We start from the raw sequence: 27382 nt of genomic DNA, 5'->3' as shown, positions 1-27382 counted from the left end.
ATTCAAACATGTTAGCAGTGATCGACCCGCTTTCAAACAGTTCTAAAAATAATGTCTGCACCACCTATAGTGCACTACAGTGAAACCAGGAAAATAAAAATTGGAAATACAGAACGAATACAATATGCGGAAATGCGTTTGTTAAGAAGGGCAACTGACTGTAGATCATATGATGTGATAAGAAGCACAACAGTGAGACAAGAACGTGTACTTAGAAGCAGAAATTAACAGGTCAAAGACTATAGAAATAGATGCATAGATCATGTCACAAAAATGAACGAAAATAAAATGTTTAAAATAGAAAAGAAATATAGACAAATAGGGAAAAGATCAACGGAGGCCTAAACAAGAGGTGGAAAGATCACATAGTAAATAACCACAGTAAACAGAGGCACTGAACAAGGGGATATAACAGGCAAATAAGCAACACATAAAGAAAGAAAGGAGAAGAACAAGAGGCAGAACAAATTATTTCTGTAAGTAGGATACACAGTAGAAGAATCTTGTAAGCAAAAGCTTTAACTTTAACTCGTCGATCAGTAGTAAGTAGTCTATTTCGCTATTGCACAGTCGGTATTACTATTTTCAAGAGTGTGAGTATCGAGTATGATGAGACGAACCTTGTTTAGATAAGTGGACGTTGATATATCGTTTTCTTATCTGATGACAGCACGTGTGAGTACCTTATCTGAAGATGTCCGCAATGTGTGTGAGACTTTGAATTCTTGCTAAAGAAGTCTTGGCGTGCTCCCATGTAGTAAATCATCGGTACCGCTATTACATTAAAAACACTTTGTGTACGACAGGAGCAGCACTGCACGGCGTCGGATTCTCTTGATTAGACTATAAGTCTAATAGATAGACGAGAGGTTCTGGTACCGCTGTTTGCTGAAGGCATCAGTAGTAGAGCTGTGGTTACCAAGAAATACTTAGGTCAGAGAGAGATAGCAGTATTTATCAGAACAAGAAACGTCTCGGGTGTGGTGTCTTTCGGTAATAGGATGAAAAAAGAAGTATAAACTGTTGTAATAATGTTACCTCATTTTATGTCTCGCGATTGGTATTTCATTCTGAAATACGAATTGGGTGCATAGAGTACTAAACAATACTGAAAGAATGCACGCAACGAATCGCTTGGTGTTACTTTCGAAAACATGACTTTCCTGTCTTTCTCATTAAGAGGAATTTCTTCGAAGGTTGTCTTATGAGCATATATTACATAATAATACACATGTTATTTTGTTGTTGTTGTTGTTACATGCTACATCGCTCACGACATTATGTGAATCTTTCTATTTTCTGCGTCGTCAATACCATTTGTAATAGGCAGAGCTCCACCCTTGAGTTAGCAACAATTTTTTTGTATTTCAGCGACCAACTGCCCATTGTGTCACTGTAGCTTATAATGTTCCACATTTCGTTTTCTTACTTCATTTTTTCGTGTCTTATCTTCCTCTACTTATTTTCTCTTTTGTAAATATTTACGTCCTTTACTCTGCAGTTACTACTTCAATTACGAGTATCTTTATCATGTAAATGTCAACAGTAACGTCTTTTGCAACTTAATGTTTATGTTTTAACAAAACGTGTTTGAATTATACAGGGTGATTCAAAAAGAATACCACAACTTTAAAAATGTGTATTTAATGAAAGAAACATAATATAACCTTCTGTTGTACATCATTACAAAGAGTATTTCAAAAGGTTTTTTTTCACTCAAAAACAAGTTCAGAGATGTTCAATATGGCCCCCTCCAGACACTCGAGCAATATCAACCCGATACTCCAACTCGTTCCACACTCTCTGTAGCATATCAGGCGTAACAGTTTGGATAGCTGCTGTTATTTCTCGTTTCAAATCATCAATGGTGGCTGGGAGAGGTGGCCGAAACACCATATCCTTAACATACCCCCATAAGAAAAACTCGCAGGGGGTAAGATCAGGGCTTCTTGGAGGCCAGTGATGAAGTGCTCTGTCACGGGCTGCCTGGCGGCCGATCCATCGCCTCGGGTAGTTGACGTTCAGGTACGTAGTTACGGACAGATAAGTGCCAATGTGGTGGCGCTCCATCCTGCTGAAATATGAATTGTTGTGCTTCTTGTTCGAGCTGAGGGAACAGCCAATTCTCTAACATCTCCAGATACTGTAGTCCAGTTACAGTAGCACCTTCGAAGAAAAAGGGACCAAAAACTTTATTGGCTGAAATGGCACAGAAAACGTTCACCTTAGGCGAGTCACGTTCATACTGAGTTGTTTCCCGCGGATTCGTTCGAAATGCACGCTGAACAACTGTCGTCGATTCACTTCTGCCGTACTCAATAACACAAAAAGCTTTCTGTTGAGCGGTCGCCATCTTAGCATCAACTGACGCTGACGCGTAGTCAACAGCGCCTCAAGCGAACAAATGTACAACTAAATGAAACTTTATAGCTCCCTTAATTCGCCGACAGATAGTGCTTAGCTCTGCCTTTTGTCGTTGCAGAGTTTTAAATTCCTAAAGTTGTGGTATTCTTTTTGAATCACCCTGTACATATGACACATCATCTCTGGACTATAATATAAAAATATTCAGTTATACATATTTTGTTAGGAGATGTACAGTGCTTCCTGGCGACCATTTCAATTAACGGACTGTTTAGAAATGTATGTTTGTGGTTTATGGTTTTCATTTTTCTGTTCGTTTCCCGTCTCCATTGGTTCTTGTATAGGCAATAGACGCACACAGTACACGTTTCCAGTTGATAAACCGTCATATGTCCTTGTCTACATATCACTAACTTCGCTACACAAACGTGTTACAAACTGCACATGGCCTACATCACTCACTGTAAGGCTGGCTGAGGGATTATGGGAGCTACAGGGGGTGCTGGGTTGGTAATGGTGGAACAGAAAGTGATGGGATCATAGAGCGTTATTGTGTGTGTATTTTTTTAACTTTTTTTCAAATTGTTTATTTACTTTTTAATAATTTTTATAAGTTTTTAATTTTTTTTTTTTGTGGCAAGCTGTGAAATAGTGAGGATATTGGTCTGCTGTTAATCGTTTCCTTGTCATTGACTATACGTTTTTATCTAGGGTGCTCAGTATGAAATGTTTTACTTACAGAGTTGGCACTCCCTTTCTGTTGTTATTATGGCATAATGTCTGATTTTTATATGCTATGTCTCTTTATATGCTTAGTGACACACAGCATTACGAAATTTCGATATCAAGTTAGAGGCTGATAATGTTACCTGTGAGCACAAACTTGGAAATCTGATTTAAATAATTTTACGCTATACCAAATGCAATGTTTATCTGGATGACTTTTATTATTTGATCATCTTTGTATTAGATAAGTTTTCATGAATCCTTTTTCTCAGTACTGCAATAGCGCCTGTGATTTGATTTTTTGGCAGTCAGAAACTGAACTTCATGTTCGTTGTCTCCTTCTCCGTAAAGAAGAAGACGACTGAACTGAGAATACGGTCACAGCTAATTGCTCTCATATAATGTATGGTTCTTCATGTCTTTACTCAAAAATGGTCATTGGAAAAGAATTGTTAGATATTACTCAATCAGATTCAGCGATGGAGGGGGATGTGAAGAGATTTATTACATCTCCCTGCAATGTAGGTAGGAATTATGCAATTAAAAATCATTCCTGCCTAGGTTCTGACACCTGTTCCACGATTAATCTTTCGTTCATTGCTTGGGCAGTAAAACTGAGCTTGCAAAAAAAAAACCATGTTATTAATAAGATCCCACTATCATAAAATAGGACTACATAGAAGTACATACTGTTAACATTCGAGGGCACGTAATTCTTACAGTTTTATTTGTACTCAACTTTGACATAATGTTCGCTTACAGTGACAATAAAAAATTTCTTTGTACTTTTGGTAATATTACACATAATATTATACATTGTTCAGTTTCTTGTGAGGGCAGTGATTACAAGGGTGCCAGGAATAAATTCTATGGTCTGTTTATCATTTTATTATGGTTATGGATGGAAACTTCTGCTTCGCCCAGGAAATCGCGCAGGTATCATCGGGAAATCACCCAAAAACCAGCGTCATGGTGGAGTACGTCAGGATGTGCGTGCAACAAATTGTCAGACACATATTACTTAAAAATATGATAAATAATATTGTTGTCCCGCAAAACAACAACGGGAACACGAACGCACGATATCCAGCTTAGGTCTTCTGTGCAAGAAAATACATAATACAAGAGTAGCAGCAATGTCAAAAGAAGCGTTCTTAAAAAGGTTCTTTTAAACCTAAAGATGCGATTAGCAGCACTCATTAAACATAAGGACATTCCATGCTACCCTATAGAGATAGAATGCAGTTACCGATTTGTCCTTTTATGGGTGAGCTTAAGAAATCCTTAATAACTTTTTTCACAAAACTGCACTTGTATTGCCCATATGGCATCAGATTTGTGCGACAGTGTTTCCGTTTAGTATCGGCTACGATACAACAGAAGCAATCGGCTGAGAGGGATGACAGAGAGTGTGAACTTAACGAAGGAAGTTTGGAATCCCACTCCTTCACGCCTGGAACGTTACACGACTTCTGTTGCAGCCGGCTGATGAAACGGTGGCTTCGACACCAGGCGCCGTCTTAACATTATGGCACCTCAGCTTGAGTGGGTTAGGCCCTTCTGGACGTCACGCTCTTCCACTGCACAGTATTAATCCGTCATTTAGTCGCCCGCATTAATCGGCGCACGTTCCGTTACAGGCACTTAATCTTTGATGCCGCTCTATCTGATGTCTGGTGTAGGTGACAGAATGGCATCTGTTCATATGAAACGTGAATTTTGTCTGGCGACTATCAAAATGACGCAAATTACATTGCGTAACAGTTATTCTGTGAATCTCGCTGATGTTGTACGCTGTTCACATCACTCGCTATAATGAACATTAACCAGAGCGTCAGCTGTTACAAATACGTACGGAAGAATCGGCTGACTTATTCGCAGACTTTCGGAGATGGCGCGTCCAAGTTGAAAATCGAAATAAGATTGACTGGATATATCACTAGTTTTTGTTTAGGTAAAAAGTTTCGACGTAGTGCACAGTTAGCCTGCAGATCCGAAACCAGGGCTTTCGTCAACAAGACGAGTTTGAGACAGTGAAGTACTGGAGATGTTGAATCATTCTGTGTATAAAGAAGGCATGTGCATGAGGTTACATCCTGTTATCTGAATAAAAATGTAACGTAGGCGGTGTTATTTTCATTATACTGACAGTTGGTTGGTTGGTTGTTTCGGGGAAAGAGACCAGACAGCGAGGTCATCGGTCTCATCGGATTAGGGAAGGACGGGGAAGGAAGTCGGCCGTGCCCTTTGAAAGGAACCATCCCGGCATTTGCCTGGAGCGATTTAGGGAAATCACCGAAAACCTAAATCAGGATGGCCGGACGCGGGATTGAACCGTCGTCCTCCCGAATGCGAGTCCAGTGTCTAACCACCGCGCCACCTCGCTCTATACTGACAGTGATTACGGCTTCCCTACGACGTCGTATCTTCTATTATGGTAAGCAGAAAAGGAACACTCTGAAACGCAATTTTTTTCCTTCTGTTGGTGATGGGCGATTTCTGTTATCGTGGCACATTAATTTACGCAGAGCGTTTCTGGAAGCCGCTGTCTTCTACCAAAAGGTAGCCGTCACCAACAGAACTGTTCAGAGAAAACTGGGAGAAACTCGGGAGTAGGTTTCCTGATACTGCTATTGTAACCGGGGCAGGATACGTCGATTTACTAGCTGTAAGAGGGGAGTCATGCGATCAAAACTGCTTCCAGAGACAGGGATCAAAGTTAGAATTTTCATAATGTCTTGTGTGAAACTTACTTCGAACAGTTAATCGGTTCATCACCACAATAGCTTAGATTTCCAAGTATCTAACAGTCCCGTGCTTTCCAAATCAGCTTACGTAGAGGAGAGCATCAATGACCTGAAGCCTACTATAGCATCAGTGACTGCAGGTGTTACAAGCAATGTGAAGGAAGAGAGCAGAAGTGACAATAAACTAACTACAGAATACCTGGGCAGTCCAGTACGGCCAGCCGCGTTGGCCGAGCGGTTCTAGGCGCTTCAGTCCGGAACCACGCGGCTGCTACGGTCGCAAGTTCGAATCCTGCCTCGGGCATGGGTGTGTGTGATGTCCTTGGGTTAATTAGGTTTACGTAGTTCTAAGTCTAGGGGACTGATGACCTCAGATATTAAGTCCCATAATGGTTAGAGCCATTTGAACCAACCAGTTCAGTACGAAATATTCAGCTCTGAGAAGATGTGGTATAAAAATGGCCAAAATTCGAAAGCGTTGTACGACGGGCTAGTCAAAAAATTCAATAACTTCGTTTAAAAGATCACTCTGCAACCATTAGCCTCTTTAGTAATTTAAGAAGTGGCCAATCGCACGTGCTAGCTGACACTGCTATTGTAAAGAGAGCCAAAAGACGCTTCTGTAAAGCAGGCCTAATTAATTGTTTAAACAATATTTAAGGGGCATTTGCTGTCATCTAACATGAGCGCATTTGCGCAAGAATGCTGGCTTATTTATTTATCAGCAAACTAATATTTATATTTATTCTGAATGATCCGAGTGTCACTGCACGTTTATAGCATTTCTTTATTTACATATCGTTTACTACATTGGTTTAGTGTGGGAAGTTTTTAAGATGAATCAAATTATGTCTGCAGAACTTAAGAACGATATATTTTCGGTGAGGTTGGCCTCTAACCAATGGAAAAGCAGGCAGTGGAAGAACATCACTGGAGTCAAGCGGAGATAGACTTTTTTTCACTTTGTTTTTCGTGTCGTGTGCTCAGGAACTGATTTTGGACAGTTCTTGTTTCGATTTGTTGCTCCTCGAAGAAGGCAATAGCGCATTTTTCGGTCGAGTAGATAATTGATTCTGAGCGATGAACGGCCACCACGAAACCTTAACTTTTGAAGACACCTTTACACGAGTTCTTGAAGAAGGCTGGCGTGCTTGTGGTATCGTATTTAAGTCGTCTGCGTGACTGACTGTGGGCGCCGAACGGCCGCTACAGCACTCTAAGCTTTTCCGACTTCAAAACGAAATTGAGGACAGACAGACTTAGTTTCTACTAGTTATCTCCCGTGTGTTAATTTGGAAATCTTCAGGCTGAACCCTGAACTACTTTGAGCTGGCGAATATTTCGTGTACTGTGATCGCAAAGTGGACTTAGTTTTGGCGCATCTTGGATGACTAGTTAGCTTGGGGATTCTGCTACCAGTCTCATAACACTCTCAATGCTACTCTGCTGCGTTTGATAACATTATTTTCTTTCTGTATTTTACTTAATTATCATAGGACCACTTCCCGAGTACTTGATATACTTTCATGAATAAACATTACTCAACATAATTCTCTGCTGTGGTGCGCATCAGTTACACATGTTACAATACAACACTTTTTATTAATTATTCATTTACCTTTTATTTCGTATGTCTCTTTATGTCATTAATTCACAATTCTAGCCCATGAACAAACTGTTTAACTGCAGGATCACAGCTTCACGTCATTATTTGCAGCGAGTTAGCTGCTGGGCATGAAAGAACACGTGTGCAGATAGACCCTACGACTTCATCGAGATATTCTTTTAAACAGAGTCGAGCATACCCCAGTTATCTAAGGCACGAGCAACATCAGGTAAAGTCTCAGTCGGTTTGCCCGTACGGACTGCTGGTTAGAGAGCAGCTACTCAGCAGATAACAGGTACAGTCGTAGCGTGTCAGATGTCGACTGCAACAGTGCATAAGTAATAAACAGGTTGATGTATTCAGAAGTTTTACCTGAGAATATTACAGGCAATGTTTCTCTTTTCTATCTCGACGTCTTTATTTTTCAGCGATTTACCTGTAAAATCTATTGTACACGCCGAAATGCCAGTATCTCAAAATCCGTTCTACAGACCTGCAGAATTACAATTTCTGTTAGCGGCAAAATATGAATAAAACTAATTCAGTACACTCTCCACGAGGATGGAGCGTTCGAGAGACCTAGTTTCAATTCTCGGGCCAGCTATCTAGATACCGGTTTCATGCAGTCATGCAAATCACTCCATGCAAATGGCGGCATGGTCCCTTAAAACGTTCATACCTTCCCCCTCCAGTAGTAAGAAATCTCGGCAAAGCTCCGTCTCTAATATTCTTAGCTGTAGATGGGGCGTAAAAAACAAACTTCCTTTCTTCCTTCTTGTTGTGTCTGGATATTAAATGAGCAAATCCGAGGGAGTCGGTCTTGTGAACAAATGTGTCCGAGAAATTACCAAGTCGAGAAATTGCGGTCGGATTGTGGCGTGTTACGCACTGAGGTGACAAAACTCACGGGACCTCTCCTAGTATCCTGTCGGACCTCCTTTTGCCCGGAGTACTGCTGCAACTATGCGTGGCATGGATTCAACAAGTCGCTGGATGCCCCTGCAGAAATACTGAGCCAGGTTACCTCTATAGGTGTCCATAATTCAGAAAGTGTTTCTGGTGCGGGATTTTGCGCACTATCTGACCTCTCGATTATGTTGGGTGATCATTCGCTCGAATTGTCCAGAATGTTCTTCAAACCAATCGCTGAGAATTGTGGCCCCGGTGACATGGCGCGTTGTCATTCATACAAATTGCATCTCTGTTTGGGGACATAAAGTCCACGAATGCCTTCATATGGTCTCCAAGTAGGCGAACGTAACCATTGCCAGTCAATGATCGGTGCAGTTGGGTCAGAGGATTCAGTCCATTACGAGTAAACAGAGTTCACACCATTATGGAACACCACAGCTTGCAAAGTGCTTTCTTTGTTGACAACTTGGGACCGTGGCTTCGCGGGGTTTGCGCGACACTCGAGCCCCACCGTCAACTCTTGCCAACTGATATCTGGACTCATCTGACCAAGCCAAGGTTTTCCAGTCGTCTAGGCTCTATAGTCTAGTAGCATTAGCATTCAAATCGGAAATAATTGCTACAAAAGGTTTTATTGTTTGAATGGCTTCGTTTGTGCCCCAGTATGACTATCCTAGGTTTTCCCCCTCGGCGGAGTAGTTGTGCAAAAGTAGTGGGGAGCAAAAATGTACCCGAATAATGGCTATTTTTTCGGTTTTGTGATTATATCTTGTAAATGACTCACAACATCGAAAACCTAGTAGGATTAAAAATTGTAGGGCATGGAATTCCGCATTGAATGAGACCATCCGCATATTTTTTTGGACAACCCATTTCCATACTAGTGCTCTTCAAAATTGGACCAATTTTACATGTTCATGAAAAATTTTCATTTTAATCTCTGTTTGTTTGGCAATATCGTTGAAACTAACCCAATTATCAATAACGTTCATAAAAAAGATATGGAGAAAGAAATTCTGCATTCGATGAAACCAAAAGTGAATTTATTGGACCGCCCATTTGTGCACAGCTCTTCATTAAAGTTGGACCATTTCTCATCATCAATGAAGACAGTTTCAAATGTAGTTCTTCAGTAATTCTTATGTACACTCTTTTAAATACAGAACTATAGCAACCCATTGTTTTGTACTTATTTAATATAGTAATAGGGTAAAATGTTTAAATTTTGAAAAATTTGAAAAATAATATTAAAAAAGTTTTTCTTATATCGAGGGTTACGAACTGAGACCTCGTATCTGACAGATGTCAGAAAAAGTCCTGGCTTAAAAAAGTTTGTAAGTGAAAAAAATATATGTTATAACAAAATGATGCAAAAAAGACAACGCACAACCCGAGAATAATAAATGATTATGCTCTAAATAAAACAATCAAAGCAATCAAAATTTTTATTAAGATGTTATGTTTTTCAGCCCCCCTGTAAAATTTGACTTTTGTCAGATACGTGGCCTCCATTCTTAACCCTCGATATAATATAGTGATACCCATTCAACTGATATGAAGGAGGCAGGAAGAGAGAGACACTCCTTGAAATTAAGTAGTTGGTTGGTTGGTTTGTGGAATTGAAGGGACCAGGCTGCTAGGGCCATCGGTCCCGAAATTAAGTAGTGGTTATTATATTTCGTAATTACAAAAGTTTACACAAATGTATGAGGTGAAAAGGGTAAAAGTAGGTATGTACACAAATTTCACATAAGTCGACATTTGACATTGCGAACCATGCAGGACAGCTTCTGTAAAGTTGGGAAGGTAGGAGACGAGGTACTGGTGTTAGTCGTGCTTGGGTAGCTCAGTTGGTAGAGCATTTGTACGCGAAAGGCAAAGGTCCCTAGTTCGAGTCTCGGTCTGGCACACAGTTTTAATCTTCCAGGAAGTTTCAAGTTGATTTCTGCTGTTATTTCACGCAGTGTTGCTTGTCTGTTGGCACTGACAACCCTACGCAAACGCCACTGCTCTCGGTCATAAAGGGAAGGCCGTCGGCCACTGCACTGTCCGTTTTGAGAGGTGATGCTCGAAATGCGGTGTTCTCGGAACGCTATTGGCACTGTGGATGCCGGAATATTGAATTACCTAACGATTTCCGAAATGGAATGTCCCAAGCGTCCAGCTCCGACTGCCGTTCCGCGTTCAAAGTCTTAATTCCCGTCGTGGGGCCATAATCACGTCGGTGTCATCTCACTTGAATCACCTGGGTACAAATAATACTTCCACCAATGTACTATACTTTTATACCTCGTGTACGCGATACTACAGCCATCTGTACACCAGGTGTACCGGTATGAGATGAGCGTCTTTTTGTGAAAATGAAACACTAATTTTGAATTGAAAAGTAAAAACATTTTATTCAAAATACTAACCATCGCTTTCTGTACATTTTGACCACCTTTCTGGCAATTTGTGGATACCACGCTAATAGAAATGTTCGTCTTTTGAAGCACCAATCAGACACCCAATTTTCGACTTCTTCGTAGGAATCGAAGTGTTCCTCAGCCAATGCGCGTCTCATTGATGAAAACAAATGATAGTCGGAAGGGGCCAAGTCTGGTGAATACGGCGGGTGGGGTAGCAGCTCCCAGCCAACTGTTTTGATTGCATCCTGAACCAGTTTTGCTTTGTGTGCAGGTGCATTGTCCTGTAAAAAAATTACTTTGCCGTGTCTTCTGGGCCATTGTGGTCGTTTTTCGATCAATGCGTAGTTCAAATTGATCATTTCTTGTCTGTAGCGATTAGTATGCACAGTTTCACCGGGTTTTCGAAGCTCATGATACACCACACCTTTCTGATCCCACCAAACACAAAGCGTTGTCTTCTTGCCGAATCGATCTGGTTTTGCAGTCGATGTTGATGGTTGTCCCGGATTAACCCATGATTTTTCCCGTTTAGGATTCTTAAAATAAATCCATTTTTCATCGCCAGTAACAATTCGATGCGAAACTGATTCTTTTTCATGTCTTTGAAGCAAAATTTGACAAATGGTTTTTCGGTTTTCCATCTTCTTTCATTCAATTTATGTGGCACCCATTTTCCACACTTTTGGATCTTTCCCATAGCTTTCAAACGGTCAGAAATTGCTTGTTGTGCAACATTTAGCATCGCTGCCATTTGCTTCTAACGCAAAGTATCATCTTCATCCAATATAGCTTGCAATTCGGCGTCTTCGAACTTTTTCGGTGGTCTTCCACGTTCTTCATTTCTTACATCAAAATCATTGTTTCTGAACCGTTGAAACCATCTTTTGCATGTTGCCTCTGATAGAGCATGATCACCATATGCCTCGACAAGCATTCGATGTGACTCTGCAGACCTTTTTTTCAAATGAAAACAAAAAATTAATGCTTTCCGCAAATCATTACTTTCTGGTACAAAATTCGACATTGTTAACACGATGAAAACACATGATGTTGTTTGTTCCATGACTTGATGTATACTAAATATCTTTGACAGATGTCATACCAACCAAATAAAAAAAAAATTAAGGCTCGTTCACAACAGATGTTCCCTATCGACACATTTGTATCTTAACGCTCATTTCATACCGGTACACCTGGTATTTACTTATCGGTATCCCATGACTTTGGTCACGTCAGTGAATGTTTGTGCGGGAGGAGCCGTTCAAGGCTTCGCACCAGCCCTACATTGCACTATGTAGGTGTGTACACTTCCAGTCACCTAATGGCACAAGGATTTTTTTTAAAGGGCCGGTTTCGACATGACATAATCGACCAACCCGTTGTGACCGATACTTCGCATAATTTTATCCTGTCTTCCATTCTCGACCAGCGTTCACGCCCCAGCGCGACGGAAACGCGGTCTAGAAGTGTGCACACAGCACTTGCTACCATGTAAGGCAAGTGAAACTAACACTGCAACTGCATTCGAATTCCACCCTGACACATTAAGCGGCAGTAAAATATTTAACTATGTGACATTTTGGCAGTGCACACAGCACCGACTTTCTCGGTTTCAATCTTCGGCCCCGCACAATGTTGTCGGCTTGTTACAGGATGTCTGTCCAGCTTCTATAGCAGCTACGCCAGTACACACCGAACGCGCACGCGTCGTGTGTTCATTTAACTTGCCACCCTGTGCTACAAGCAGAGTGCAGCCTGCCCTTCGCTATGTCCTGCGTACTACATACGGACTACTTCACTGAAGACAAAATGAGCAACAATGGAGTTAGTGACCCCAATCGTCGATTCGAATTCCTGCACGACAGACGATAATAACGGAGAGGAGGATAGACCTACCGTACCGTCGAATTACGGGAAAGTAGATAAGGCGCGAAGTATCAGCTGAATGGGAAACTAATTTATCCGAGACCCGATGTAGGAAACACTACGGCATTCGCCTGACGTGATTTCGGCACAACTTGGAGAAGTCGACACGAGCGCAGTTGGACTTGTACCCTGACGAACCCTTCGAAATCCAAGGTTGTGCTTCGCCTAATTTAGTCGCCTCCTCTTGTAAAATCGCTTGCAGGTCACGTGGCTCTTGCAGAGGGATCAGCCTTATCTTCCGCCTGCCGCTCGCACGAGCGAGACTAAGTCACCGTAAGAACCGGCTTCCGGCCACCGCCTAGTTTTATCTGCTACTGTAGCACCTGACTTCGGGTCAACAGGCACGCGGAGACGATGACGGTTGCAAATTCGCTGCAAGGCCGGTCAGGTGGTCGTGACTAAAGGGATAAAAGTTACTTACGCAGGCGAAATATCAAGCAACGAGGGTTGCACTGTGATGCTACTGTGATAGTCGATACGAGAGAAGCGACTTGTCGCAGGCTGCAGAAGGTTCACAGCAACGACTACACGCAGGAACATATCATTAAGGCCCAAAAGAAAACACAACAACAGATAAAACGTGGTGGCGGAGAACTGCAAGTTGCTTATGGATATGCCAGCAACTTTTTTCCTCCCTTCCTTCCTTCTGTTAATGCTTTATTATCTTTCTTAGTTTTGTAATATAGCGGAGATGCTTAGGCACAACAAAAAGACTGTGACACAATTAGCTTTCGGCCAACAAGGCCTTTGTCAGAAATAGACAACATACACACACGCACATACTCACGCAAACGCAACTCACACACACATGACCACAGACTCTGACAGCTGGAGCCAGATATTGTTACATTCCATCGTGGATTTTCCATTGTTTCATTTTGTAAAAGTTTAGTAAATTCCCTTCTCGTGTTGTAATACAGTTATCTATTTCTTCCTGTCCAAAACATTTCTGTGCTGGAAACTTTTTCTGGTAGATTCAAAGTTTACAACAGTTGGCATATTTGGCTTTCGTTTGTCTGCTCCACCCACCGCCAACACACTACGACTTCGTTTTTAATCCGCTGTCCGTTAACTGCTCTCCGCTGCTGTTACGGATTTCTTACGCCCTCTGTGACTTGTGATATTCGCTATTTTTGGCTTAATTAAAACAGCAAATTCAGCCAGAAGGCAAATACTTGTTTATAAAGAATGATTAATATATAATAAGGCGTCGCATGGCGACGGTGGAATTTTCTAGATAATGTAATTCGTCGTCTTTGGGCGGCAATATAAACAGAAAAGTACGGATGGATATGCGATCCTTCACTATTTTGTTCGCTGGAGAACAAATGAAGCCTTGAGCGCTAAAAAGACTTTTACTGTTTTTCTCGAGTAAGACGGATGCAGATTTGTGGCGGTCTGATCTAATTATTTTTACTAAATAAATAAAAACGTGTTCCGTCTAAGTTTGGAGTGAAGTGTAGGAAGAAGAACTGTTGTAACTTACCGTGACGAGGCACGAGTGACTCAAGAGGACAATGGCTATATAAAAGAGCGCTCAATGGACATGATATGGACATAAAAATCTACCGTCATTGTAGTATTAAGCTTAAGGTACGATATATGTTTTAGTTATAATAAATATTTGTTCTGGGAATACTGAATCATTTAGCAGTGCTCATTCCTATTATCTCCTCAGTATTATTTTCATTTTAATTATGCATTTTGCTAATATTACAGACTCCAAGATCAGCAGTCCAATGTGCGTGTTACATTGATAAAAAGAAAACTGTTTTATCGTCTTCTTGCATCAGCTTTAATATTGAATTTCTCTTTTGTGTGATGTTACAGTTGTTTTTGCGCCCTTAAGAACTTTCTGGTCCCTTAGGAAATTTTTTTTGTCATAACAATAACTTCACAACCGGGTATGACCGTATCTACTATCATGAAGTAATTAGAAAGACGATAACGCAACTTCTTAATCAATAGCACGCTAGTTGTGACTGCCTCAAGCCACGCGAAACCGCAAGTAAAAACTATTCACATCTCATAATGCAATATTTTATGACAATGGTCAATCCATGATTCTTACGCCAATTGTGATTGATAAAACAGTTAGTTAAATCTCAATTTCCAACTTTCCATTGAATAGCAACATCACTCTTATTTTGTAACATTACACTTGGCGCCCGAACGTGGGACTTGACCAAAAATTAGTTCAAATTCTTGGAAAATTTTCTATGTGCTTGTGTTAATAAATGTTCTGTCGTTTCATGTACACATCGTCTCTCTGTGAGAATAACGGTCAATAATGCAGTTTAATTACCGAGAGAAAAGAAAAGAAAAGAGACGTGAATTTGCTGAGACAACATAGCGGTATTCAAGCCATCAAAAAGTAAGTCAGAATTTTGCATACGCAGTGTAGTGCTTCAGTAGCAACGTTGCTTTTCCAAGTCGATCCACATCCTTTCTATCTCCTTCCCGCTATAGAAAATCTGCTTTATTTTATCTTTCAAAGTAAAATTCTTCGTAGTCTGATAATAGAAATTATTTCTCCCCATTGTTAGTATACCTGTATTGCATTTTCAACATGGTGGATAGTGTGCGCAATTTGCAGTGAAGAGCATCTTCATTCATTTGTCTGAAACGGTTAGGTTCCATCTTGTCTTCTTGCCAGATAGAATTTCATTTGTTACTCACGCGAGGGCGGTGCTCTTAGCGGACTCACCACGTCACTGACAAACGACGAAAGCCTTGCGTAGCACCTGATTTACTGACGAAAATGGCAGATAGTAAACAGAGACAGGTGACAACAGGAGACGGGAGTGAAGACGTTAATAGTATTCCATACCCTTTACGATCGCGAACGGTAGGTTCCCGTGTGGAAACTGAACTAACCATGTCTGTAACAGGGGAAAGTGACCCTGAAGTCCAAACTCGTCCCGCTGCAGCTACAAATGACCTCGGTGCGTTAATGGAAATGCTGAAACAACAGTTTGACGCAGTAAATGAGAATATAAAAACACAAAATGAGACTATAAAAACACAAAATGAGACTGTTAACGCCCGACTAGATGCTGTAAGCGAATCATTAAAAACAGAGCTAGGCACAATCAAAACAGATCTGCATAAAGAAATTACGGCTGAATTAAATACCCATTTGGGTGAGGTGCAAACTAAGATCAGTGATCAAATTCAGAAAATGCAGAAACAGGTGAAAAGTGAAATAGCTGAAGTATCTGGAACATTAAACACAAAAATTCAGGCAGCTACCAAAGAAATAAACTCAGTTAGAAATGCAGTATCTGACATTGAAGGTGTAGTAGAGGATCTGTCGAGGCAGATAGACTCAATCAATATCGAAGAACAGGTTAAGAGCACCGTGAAAGCACACGCGGAGGCATTGTCGGAACACTACAGTGAATGGATAAAGGGTAAAGATATTTTTATCGAAAAGAAGGTCAGGGAGGAGCTTAGGGAGACTGTCAAGGATGTAACTTATGAAATCTTAGCTGCTCCTGGTAAGTCGGGAGAGACAGTAGTTTCTGAATTGGGACAGATTCGGAGGACACTTACACGGGATCTTCCCGAGTGGAAGCAGCAAGTAGTGGACGAAGTCAGAATGCTGAGAAACTGGGTAGAAAATCCGCACACACATACGCAAACTATAGGGAACAACTCTTTAGACGGTGACGAATGTCAGTCAACTCCTTATCGTTCACCGCCTGATTACATGCAAAACAACAGTCCTGTTGAGTCCCGAGTAGGGAAACTAAATGATCCGCCCACAACTGTGAGTTTAATGCAAGAGGAAAGTGTGATTAAGCATCGCACTTTTCCTGTTTTTCATCCGCAGAAGCGAGAAATACACCCCATCGTGTTCCTAAAGAATTTTTCCGGCATATTTCCCAGGAGCTGGACAGACAGACAGCGTATTCAGTTCGTCACTGGCTTTATTTCTGGTGATGCAGCATTATGGGGAACGGAAATGGTAGACACGTGTAGGAATTATGAAGAGTTTGAGAAAATGTTCTTGGCAAAATTTTGGAGTAATGGGGTGCAGCAAAGATTAAGGAAGGAGGTGTATGGTGCGGAAATTTTCAATGAGAAGCATGGAAGTCTCCGGCGATACTTTGAGAAGTATCTAGCAAAAATTAAATTCTGGGATTCTCCGATTTCTTCCAAGGACGTAATTATGATTCTCAAAAGCAAACTCCCTGTGTCTATTAGAGAGAAATTAGTAAATGTGTCCGAAGAAGACACGGATGTATTCCTTTCTGTGCTGGATTCCTTAGATTTAATTAGCGAGGATGTGCGCTCCAAGGTTGGCAGCGGCAAATTCTTCCCTGGCAGCCAGCAGAATGCATCGCACGCGGACAACAATGCGCCCAAGGAGAGAGCGAGCTACTGCGACCGCTGTTACCAACCTGCCAGCGGTTATCAAAACGCAAACGGCAATAACTTTAAACGGAAGCAGAAAACCAATTACAGTAATCAGCAGAGATACCACCCAATTTACAACCACCAGGTACAACATCAGTACGGAAACCCACCCTTTAATTCTGCGCCTGAGCAGTATGGAAATTCTCCACAAACTAGTGGTAATTTTTCAAATGGGCCAGTGTACAATCAAAGTTATAGGTCGAAAAATAGCAAGTGGCATGGGCAAGGCGGAGGCCACCCAGCACATCAGAACAACTTTTCACAGAATAGAGGACCGCGGAACAATTTTCAAACGGTACCAAATGCGAACTTTCCTTCACAAGGAAATGATTCTGCCGGCAACTAAAAGATCGGGCGACAGCAGCCGTCTCAAGTATTTTATTCACAAGTGAATGCACCCAGTGGATTTTACCCCTCTACACCGGCATTTGTACCACATAACCAGCACCAATATGAAACGGAACAAACACTTAAGGCCATGAATGACAAACAAGTTAAACATCCTGCGGAAAATTAGAGGCAGCGCCTTTCAGCCTCCTAGAGGTCGCTGCGGATTTTGAGTGGGGGCACTAACGAATACTCTGATTCTGAGTATGTTAACGCGATACGGTACGACCATGAGACCGACTTACTAGATGACCTTGCACGTGACAAAGAAGCTCAAGACATTAACGACATTTATGATGAACAGGTCCAGGCTTCGATTAAGATTTCTATTGCCAACATTCCTTTCACAGCCGTTGTTGATACAGGAGCAAACATCAATGTCATGTCATCATGTCTCTTCAGACAGGTGTCTTCTGTTTCAAAAGTTTTATCATTGCCGATTCAGGGCTGCTCCATATCGGGAGCGATTGGTCCATTGAAACAGAGAGTTAGTTTACAGACGCAGCTTCAACTGCAGATAGAATATGTTTTGGTTTCTTACCTCTTGCTTACTAGAAATTTCCTTGTGTGAACTGTTAATGATAAGTATTGTGTTGAACAGCGCACTGACTACATGGTAACGGCTACTACATGTCATCTTTAAGTATTAAATGCTATGTATGGAAAAATTGTTTATAGTGATGGACATGAACTGATATTTCTTCAACAAGCTGAAGCAGGAAATTGAGGTTGCACCAAGAATTTCAATTTAATTTTAAGTTAGTAATAAGAAAAAAAAGTGCTTGCGAGGTGATTGCCCGGAGCTAAATAAAATATGTAAAGGTGAGAAATGGAGGAGGATGCGTAAATAAGCACTTCTCTCAAGGTACAAGAATATTTATAGATTTATTTTTAGTAATGTAAGTACTTGAAGTTCTGTAGTAAAAGCCCAAATTACCTGCTTAAAAAAAAGGGTACATGTTCAAACAGTCCAGACAGTGGACAGGAGTAGAAGAAATAGCTTAAAGTTCAGTTAAAGCGTGCTGTTAAATGGAAAAACAAGTGGTAACCCACATGTGTTCACGCAAGGAGACAATAAGCTGTAGTAAACTAAGTTAGGTGAAATACAGTACAAATAGAGGCAAACCATGAAGCATCAATAATGTAGCGTAAGTACTCCACGAGGCCACTAATTGCTATGAAAGTAAACTATTTCCCTGTGATCTGAGCCCAATGTAAAGAGTATATGAGGAATGTTAGCTGACGAATTGATTTCAGTAGAATCGAGGTACTAAATAACCACACAGCAAGCCCCCTGTATCATAAATAAGTCCAAGTAAAGATCTTCAGAAGATCTGTAGTGTAATCTAGCGACCATTCAATACCCTAATTGAAGGCTAATCTAAAGAACAAGCAATGCAGTGATATTTAAACTTAATACTGACTATAACCAGAGTAAGACGTAGAAGTAGCAAAGCATGCTGTAATGAAAGAGGTTGAAATTTATATATGTGCCTATGTTTATTATGATAATTTGATTTACATGCAGATTTTATTGCAAAAATGTCTCCTAAGACACTCCTCTTATGAAATCCATTTTCCTTGTGCCCGTTCCTTTTGATCCTGGTTCATTAACCCAGACCAAGGGTCGACTTGTAAAAGGCACGTGTGCTTCGAGGCAAAGCAGTGCTTATGAGAAATGAGACACGTAGCGTGATGAACTTCGCTAGCTTTGGTAATGTTTGTTATGGACCGGTTGCGTAAACCCAGTGAACTGTCGGTAATTCCATTCATGCAAAAAAAATAGTAGACACGCGTTACCCTATTTTTTTTTTTTTTTTTTACAGAGAACGATTGCTGAGTACATGAAGCGAAGAGGGAGAACTATTGTTATCCAGTCTGCCCTCAAATAAAAAAAAATTTGGCAAGCACAAAGGAAAGCACAAAAAGAAAAAAAAAGATTCAGCGTTAAATGTGTACTCGTTAAGTAGTAGATATGCTGCGTGGCAGTAGAAAATGATCTTGGGTGCACTAAAGAATAAATGCAACGAGTGTTGCGAAACCTGTAGTTTTCATAATGAGGAGATGAGCACTTAAAAGAAAGTTTGAAAGAATATTTTTAGGTTCACTAGTGAAAGCAAATCTTGAGATATAAAGAGTCCATTCATAAAGCAGTTGTTCACTGGACTTAACAAAAGGAGTGACCATTAATTGTAAATATTAGCTCGTAAGTGATATTTTGTAAATAGTAGAATATAAGTCTTTCTATACCAGTGGAGGAAACGTGCAAAATTGATTGTTTTGTAAATGAACTCCATCGGCGAAGGAACTAAGCACGAATGCTGTGTGAAGATGCACACTAAAGTGCGACGTGCATAATAAATATAACTGTTCACTGTATACTAGTGGTAGTGTTGTACTGCAAGTGTAAAAAAAAGAAGTCAAGGCTACGACAACGGGTGCAACGCAAAGTTCAGTGTTGTTCTAAGTGCAGCGACAGCTAAAACATTCGTCGTCACTTACCTGTGAGCCTCATGGGAGGCAGTTGACAGAGAAGTATGGAGGCAGCTTCAGTGCCTGGCTCCTCCGATGGAAAACGCGCGCGAGGTGTTTGTATCGATGCACTCGTGTGATACGAAGTTCATAAAAAAAAAAGGAGCACTCGACGACCACCAGCTCTGTTACAGCCTGAGCGCGAACGGACACTAAGTATTGGAGCTCACGCAACACTGTGCAGCCGCTGTGAGTGGCTGACGTGTGGGTGACGAAACAATCCAAACTTTTAAACTGCTAACCGCCATGACTTCAATCGTACATACTGGAGGAAAGACATTTGTACACTTGTGTGACTACATTTTCATATGTAAATTAAGCAATTTTCTTGAGTTGAAGTTAAGATGAGTGAAAAGTAGATTGTTAGATTACTCAGGCCTTAAAGCCATTAATACCGGCACTCCTGAACACTGCTAAAATGAATTATAATCCTGTCTCTTGATGGACAAAGAAAATGAATGTGCACTATAGGAAGACCCTAAACTCCAGACCAGTCCCGATCCTTAACAAATGTATCCAATAGGTTATAAGTTATACTAATAATTTTCCACTTCTTCTGTTTCATATTGTAAATAAAAACCCGGGAAGCCACTTGAATTCCTGGCACCACAGTGGAAAGGACAGATGTACTGCATGATGAACGCCGTAGACAGCTAACACAGAAAGTGAAAGCATCACGAAGTGTAGTGCTACGTTATTAAACTGTAATTGAACCACAAGGAGTCAACAGATGCTCGAACATTGTCCACTCTAGTTTAGTGAAAATAAGCACTCACTGTACTCATGTATTAGTTGTTAAGCTCAAGAGAAAGTAATTCCTGAATTCTATCCCCTGAAGTGCGAAATGAACGTTCACTTATTGTTATAAGCAAGTATGGACCAAACTTAAATATGCACATAAATGTTAATCTTGGTATTATGGAATGAAGTGACTGATGAACAAAGAATGAAAAACTTTATTTTGAAAAATGATAAATATCTGATATATGTTTATAAATGTGATTTCAATTTATGTACTTTGTACGCCAGTAACGTTATGTAAATGTCACACCAAAAATCACGAATATCTCATGAGGACATGAGGATCGAGGTAATCCTTCGGCATTCCCTCTCTCCTCATGGGAGGCAATGTGATATTCGCTATTTTTGGCTTAACTAAAACAGCAAATTCAGCCAGAAGGCAAATACTTGTTTATAAAGAATGATTAATATATAATAAGGCGTCGCATGGCGACGGTGGAATTTTCTAGATAATGTAATTCGTCGTCTTTGGGCGGCAATATAAACAGAAAAGTACGGATGGATATGCGATCCTTCACTATTTTGTTCGCTGGAGAACAAATGAAGCCTTGAGCGCTAAAAAGACTTTTACTGTTTTTCTCGAGTAAGACGGACGCAGATTTGTGGCGGTCTGATCTAATTATTTTTACTAAATAAATAAAAACGTGTTCCGTCTAAGTTTGGAGTGAAGTGTAGGAAGAAGAACTGTTGTAACTTACCGTGACGAGGCACGAGCGACTCAAGAGGACAATGGCTATATAAAAGAGCGCTCAATGGACATGATATGGACATAAAAATCTACCGTCATTGTAGTATTAAGCTTAAGGTACGATATATGTTTTAGTTATAATAAATATTTGTTCTGGGAATACTGAATCATTTAGCAGTGCTCATTCCTATTATCTCCTCAGTATTATTTTCATTTTAATTATGCATTTTGCTAATATTACAGACTCCAAGATCAGCAGTCCAATGTGCGTGTTACATTGATAAAAAGAAAACTGTTTTATCGTCTTCTTGCATCAGCTTTAATATTGAATTTCTCTTTTGTGTGATGTTACAGTTGTTTTTGCGCCCTTAAGAACTTTCTGGTCCCTTAGGAAATTTTTTTTGTCATAACAATAACTTCACAACCGGGTATGACCGTATCTACTATCATGAAGTAATTAGAAAGACGATAACGCAACTTCTTAATCAATAGCACGCTAGTTGTGACTGCCTCAAGCCACGCGAAACCGCAAGTAAAAACTATTCACATCTCATAATGCAATATTTTATGACAATGGTCAATCCATGATTCTTACGCCAATTGTGATTGATAAAACAGTTAGTTAAATCTCAATTTCCAACTTTCCATTGAATAGCAACATCACTCTTATTTTGTAACATCACAGACTCTCCCAACATCATCAGCCAAATTTAAATTTTCAGTCTCCTTTTGTAACACAACATATTAATTCTTTCTTTCGTTATATAAATGAGAAGCCCAACATTGTGTGTGCACTACATTAATTTATCTAGTTAACCGATTTTTTCCTTACAATCCATTATAAGACTATTATTAACTATTGTCATCAAAGGGGATACTGTACTGCTAAACAGCATTGAAAAATATATCAAACATGGAGAGTGTGATGCAAAGACAGATTAAACGACATTTGACAGTGCAATAGAAAGACAATACAAAATGTTAAACAGTAAATAAATGTGCTGCGCGGCATTAGCCGAGAGGTCTCAGGCGCTGTAGTCATGGACTGTGCGGCTGGTCCCGGCGGAGGTTCGAGTCCTCCCTCGGGCATGGGTGTGTGTGTTTGACCTTAGGATAATTTAGGTTAAGTAGTGTGTAAGCTTAGGGACTGATGACCATAGCAGTTAAGTCCCATAAGATTTCACACACATTTGACATAAATGTGAAAGGAACACACCAGCAAGCAGTGAGACTAAACATCGAAAAACTGTGTGTCTGTGTACGTGAACGTTGCGTAATAGGAGGTCGACAACGTGAAACAATTACACTCAACAGAAGAGAAGATGAGAGTGTGATACAACAATTTAACAATTTAAATTGAACTGACAATAGTCGACATTAACTCCAGCGTGTGGTCTCGATGGCGACATGTTGTAGTATCCTTGTTTTCCTATGGTGCAGCAATCTGACTACTGGATAATAGCTTGGAAAGTTACTGTATACAGAAGTTGATGAAGACAATGAGTAAAATACATAACGTATTAACTGAAGACATGAAGTCCGTAAATGAGTTCGCAATAATTTTTGGCACTTTATTTTCACAAGTCCGTCGCGATCACACAGATTTCTTATACTTTACTACCGATTTCAGCACACTGCCACCCTGAGATCTGTTACAAAGATAAATATTGGGTAAGCGACAAGTTCAATAAGATAACGCTAAATCTAAAAAGTCTTAGTCATACATAAAATATAAAATTATAAAATGTTTATAGTCACGTATAGCGGCCATACTTGTCTAATCACGCTTAATTCTTCCACGCTTCCAGGAAATAAAGGATACTACGACATGTCGCCATTGAGACCACACGCTGGATATAATATCGACGATCGATATTTTGGCTTCTAACGTATAGTTACTATTTTATTCATTGTACTACAATTACGTTTATGGTAGCTGATCTGTCAGGCTGGAAGATTTTTTAGATATTCTATTTTATTGTTACACTTTTTATACTAGCTTATACAGGTTATATGTTTTACCTAGTCAGGCTAGTGGCTGTATTATATTAATATTTGTACTTTTTGTGGTATTTTAAGTACGAATTTAATTTCACATCAGTTACATTTTATTGTCAGACGCTCGTTTTGCTATGGGAAGCAATTTAAAAAAATTAAACTAATGACTGTGCTTGCCGCAATTTAATCGTCACATTGGCGACACTGGTTTAATATGCGCTCTAGCTAAAGTTGCCCCTGCTGGCATTAGTCTCTTGTAGAAATACCATACGCAATCTGAGTATTACCAGCACGTACCATGTGCTCACATGTTTAACTTGACGATAATTTACATCGGAATATTTTAATCGTATGTATGGCTCCTATACGTGGCTATAAACATTTTACAGTTTTATATTTTACGTATCACTAAGATTTGTTAGATTTAACGTTAACTTATTGAACAAGTCGCTTACACAATATTTATCTTTGTAACAGATTTCAGGACGGCAGCGTGCCAAAATCGGTAATAAAGCGTAAGAAATCTGTGTTATCAAGACGGACTTGTGAAAATAAAATATGTAACGTAGTTGGAAATATGTAAGTTAAACTGTATATCAGTAAGTACGAAGAACTGTACTTACTGCAGGGAAGAGATGTGTGATGTTCTATCCCACTTAGAGAGAACTTGCAGTCGCTGCAGATTTTGAGCATGTGTCTGCTGCAGTCTCAGTGAGGTGGCCAAAGGTCAACGTGAACTTCACGTGCTCTTGTAACGTGTGCCAGTCTGCAAATTTGTTTTTAGGTACTTTTTAGTTCCCAGCTAGAAAAGGAGTTTTTCGGCATAATTATTTGATCACAGTGCATTTCGAGTCATCTATAGGTAGCCTCCTACATACAATTATCGTAAAAATTAACAGATGTTTAAACAACACAGCGCTAAACGATTACTCTGTTGCTGCCTTAGAAAATATTGTTATATATTTGAGCGGAGAATTCTTACCATGTATGTGGAAAAACACAGTTCACTAATTGGATTTATACTGGTTTAAGCAATAGTTTTGGTAACCTACACGTATGTTTATACACTTTTGGTCCTTGTCTGTATACGATGTATACACACCACGAGAGCAATAAAAATATGCAGCTGAGGTGTTGCATAACGTGTTCGTTTCCAGTCGGTGAAAGAAACTATGTGATGGCGAGTGGATAAACGGTAAACGAAAGCAAGTGTATAAACGGAAACAAAAGGAGCAAATTCGATTCTGTAAGGCTTTGATTGCAGTATGCGGGAATTTTGGAACAAGGTGTTGTCCAGTTTATTCATCAGAAAATAAAAAACTAGCTGCAACGGATCTGACTGCGAGGGAGTCGCTAGTTGGGCGCGAAGCGGGAAAGCATTGGCTGAAGTGGAAATCGAAATGAGCGTTTGGCGTCATAGGCCAGGTGGACCCTTTCGGGGCAGGTCTGGCCGCTTTGGTGCAGATCTGTATTATTCGATGCCACATTGGGCGAAATGCGCGCCGGCTGGGGATGAAATGATGATAAAGACAACACAACACCCAGTTCCTGAGCGGAGAAAATCTCCGACCCAGCTGGGAAGTGAACCTGGGCCTGTATGGCGGCAATCTGTCACGCTGACCACTTTTTTTTCCCTTCATTAAAACAACCATATACGTACATAAGCACAAAAACAAAATAATGAAGTGATGGAACTGTTTCAACACGAATTGTATCCTACAATAGACTGAAGAACACATTTCAATATAGTGCCATTTGTAAGCTTAGTCCGCAGTTCGTGGTCGTCCGGTAGCGTTCTCGCTTCCCGCGCCCGGGTTCCCGGGTTCCCGGGTTCGATTCCCGGCGGGGTCAGGGATTTTCTCTGCCTCGTGATGACTGGGTGTTGTCTGATGTCGTTAGGTTAGTTAGGTTTAAGTAGTTCTAAGTTCTAGGGGACTGATGAACATAGATGTTAAGTCCCATAGTGCTCAGAGCCAACCATTTGTAAGCTTACAAAATAGAATAAAAATAGTAAACTGACAATAGCCTCTTCAGTCCAGACAGAGACATAGAACCAAAACGCAAACATATATATAACTGACTGTCTTAACTAGAATGACAGTTCTGTCATTTTATTCATAACCGTCCAAACTCAAACTCATTTGGAGCATTAAAACGGATAACAAGACATGCACAGGAAACATAAATTAATGAAAACGTCGTAATGAAGTTAATAACACCATTGAGAAGTCGGGAGCAGTCCTAGGAACTGGTGTAACCCCTTATTCGTTGTGTATTTTGTTCGCTACATAGTCTTGCATGTGATTTGTGTCCTTACCGGCATCGAGAATTACCCTACGCCTTGTTTTTCAAGAATTATGTCTAACATGTTAGCGAACATCTTCCTGTAATTTCGGTAACGTTTTATCTTCCAACGTGCCGTTCTCATGTAAGCCTCGAAACTAATGAGATTATCTTCACTATTGTGGAAGATGATATATGTCACAAACTGTCCTAACAGCCACGTCACGGTGTTGTTCTTGGTAGCTGGAAAATGTTTCGCGTCCGGCCAGAGCAGGATGTCGGTGCAGTGGCTGGCTGGGCTGCTGCGGGTAATCAGGCCCAGCCTCCGCTGCACCCATTTCCAGTTAATGAGATGACCGCCGCAAGTGAAGCGATGGCGTAAGGTGTCGACCAGACCACAGCGGACGCATTTATCACTGTCACATAAGCCGATTCTATGCTACTTTCCATTAGTGGGTATAACATCGTTTACCACCATATACCATGTGGACGCCACTTCAGCAGTGTGGACGGTTAAACTTATGTTGTCCCAAACTGCCTTCCAATGAACACTCGGGTATTTAAGTTCAATGGGATTCCGGACTATTGGAGATGTCCATCTTTTTAATAACAGGTGCGTCGTCGGTAAATCCTGCATGAAATAATGTCTATGAATATAACTTACTTCAAGGAAAAACTGCTTGACATGTCGTAGTTTGTAATGTATTTTACCTACATCAATAGGTGGGTGCATATCGGTGGGATGTAAGGTTGGGAAGAGCCAACTGGTTACGCTGAGAGGTTCCTTGTCCAACAAATGGGTGATCCGTTTAATATACAACGCAGTACACTTTCGGTTAATGTCAGGCATGTTGAGGCCGCCGACCTGTCTGGAAGACGTCAGCGTGGTGTATTTCCCTTTGAACAGATGCCCTTGCCAGATAAACCTATTAGAGAGTTTCATCACGTGTTCGGCCTGCATCTTGGGGACTGGAAATAGTTGGGCTTTATTGAATATATAACTGCTGGGGAGTCGTATGCGTTGGAGAATGTCAACGGACCGCCTTTGTCACTAAACACCGGGACAGCGCGAACGCAGTCCCGACTACCAAAAATTATGCGCCCGAGTTCCTCGCATTTGGAGTAATCGCGGGGGTCAGCTCGACCGAAGTGCAATGGACAAGCCTCACCCCGGAAGAACCGCCTTCGTGATCACGGTATCGTCTACGCCAGGTAAGCTATCGGGGCAGACGCTGGCCGAAGTACGCACACGCCGCAACTTAACGTTCCCAGCACTCGCCATACGTCCACAGTGTGGTACCCAAGGTCAATACAAACTTTTTTTCTCTTTGAAATCAAACCAGTTAAAGGCGCACCTCGCATAATAAAAATTACAGCCCGTGCGCGAATAACACCTGCCTCGTTCTTTAGACTCGTTCAAAAGAGATAGGCCCAAGTGTGTGTGAAGTGGACACGAGGAACCTCAGCACCACTTCTCCTAGCGGCCTCTTACGTAATGACAGGCGGTGACGTTTGTTTTGAGTCTCCGAACTGACTAGTCGCAGTGCTCGCGAGTGTGTGATAAGGCGTACTCCGGCTGAGT

The 27382-nt window shown here is 40.8% G+C and overlaps 1 protein-coding gene and 1 non-coding gene across 2 annotated transcripts in view; one reads left to right on the top strand and one right to left on the bottom strand.

The window, feature by feature from the left end:
- Positions 1-27382, top strand: part of LOC124711694 (UDP-glycosyltransferase UGT5-like) — a 137875-nt gene that overhangs the window by 40308 nt on the left and 70185 nt on the right. The window lies entirely within an intron of this gene.
- LOC124712779 lies at positions 26859-27020 on the bottom strand. Its single transcript, XR_007005604.1, has one exon. It is a non-coding gene; the product is annotated as a U1 spliceosomal RNA (small nuclear RNA).

This window comes from Schistocerca piceifrons, chromosome 8 (genome assembly GCF_021461385.2).
Source record: "Schistocerca piceifrons isolate TAMUIC-IGC-003096 chromosome 8, iqSchPice1.1, whole genome shotgun sequence".
In the NCBI taxonomy this organism is placed as follows: domain Eukaryota; kingdom Metazoa; phylum Arthropoda; class Insecta; order Orthoptera; family Acrididae; genus Schistocerca; species Schistocerca piceifrons.
The sequence above is the reverse complement of the archived record's forward strand: the minus strand, read 5'-3'. Positions and strand labels throughout refer to the sequence as shown.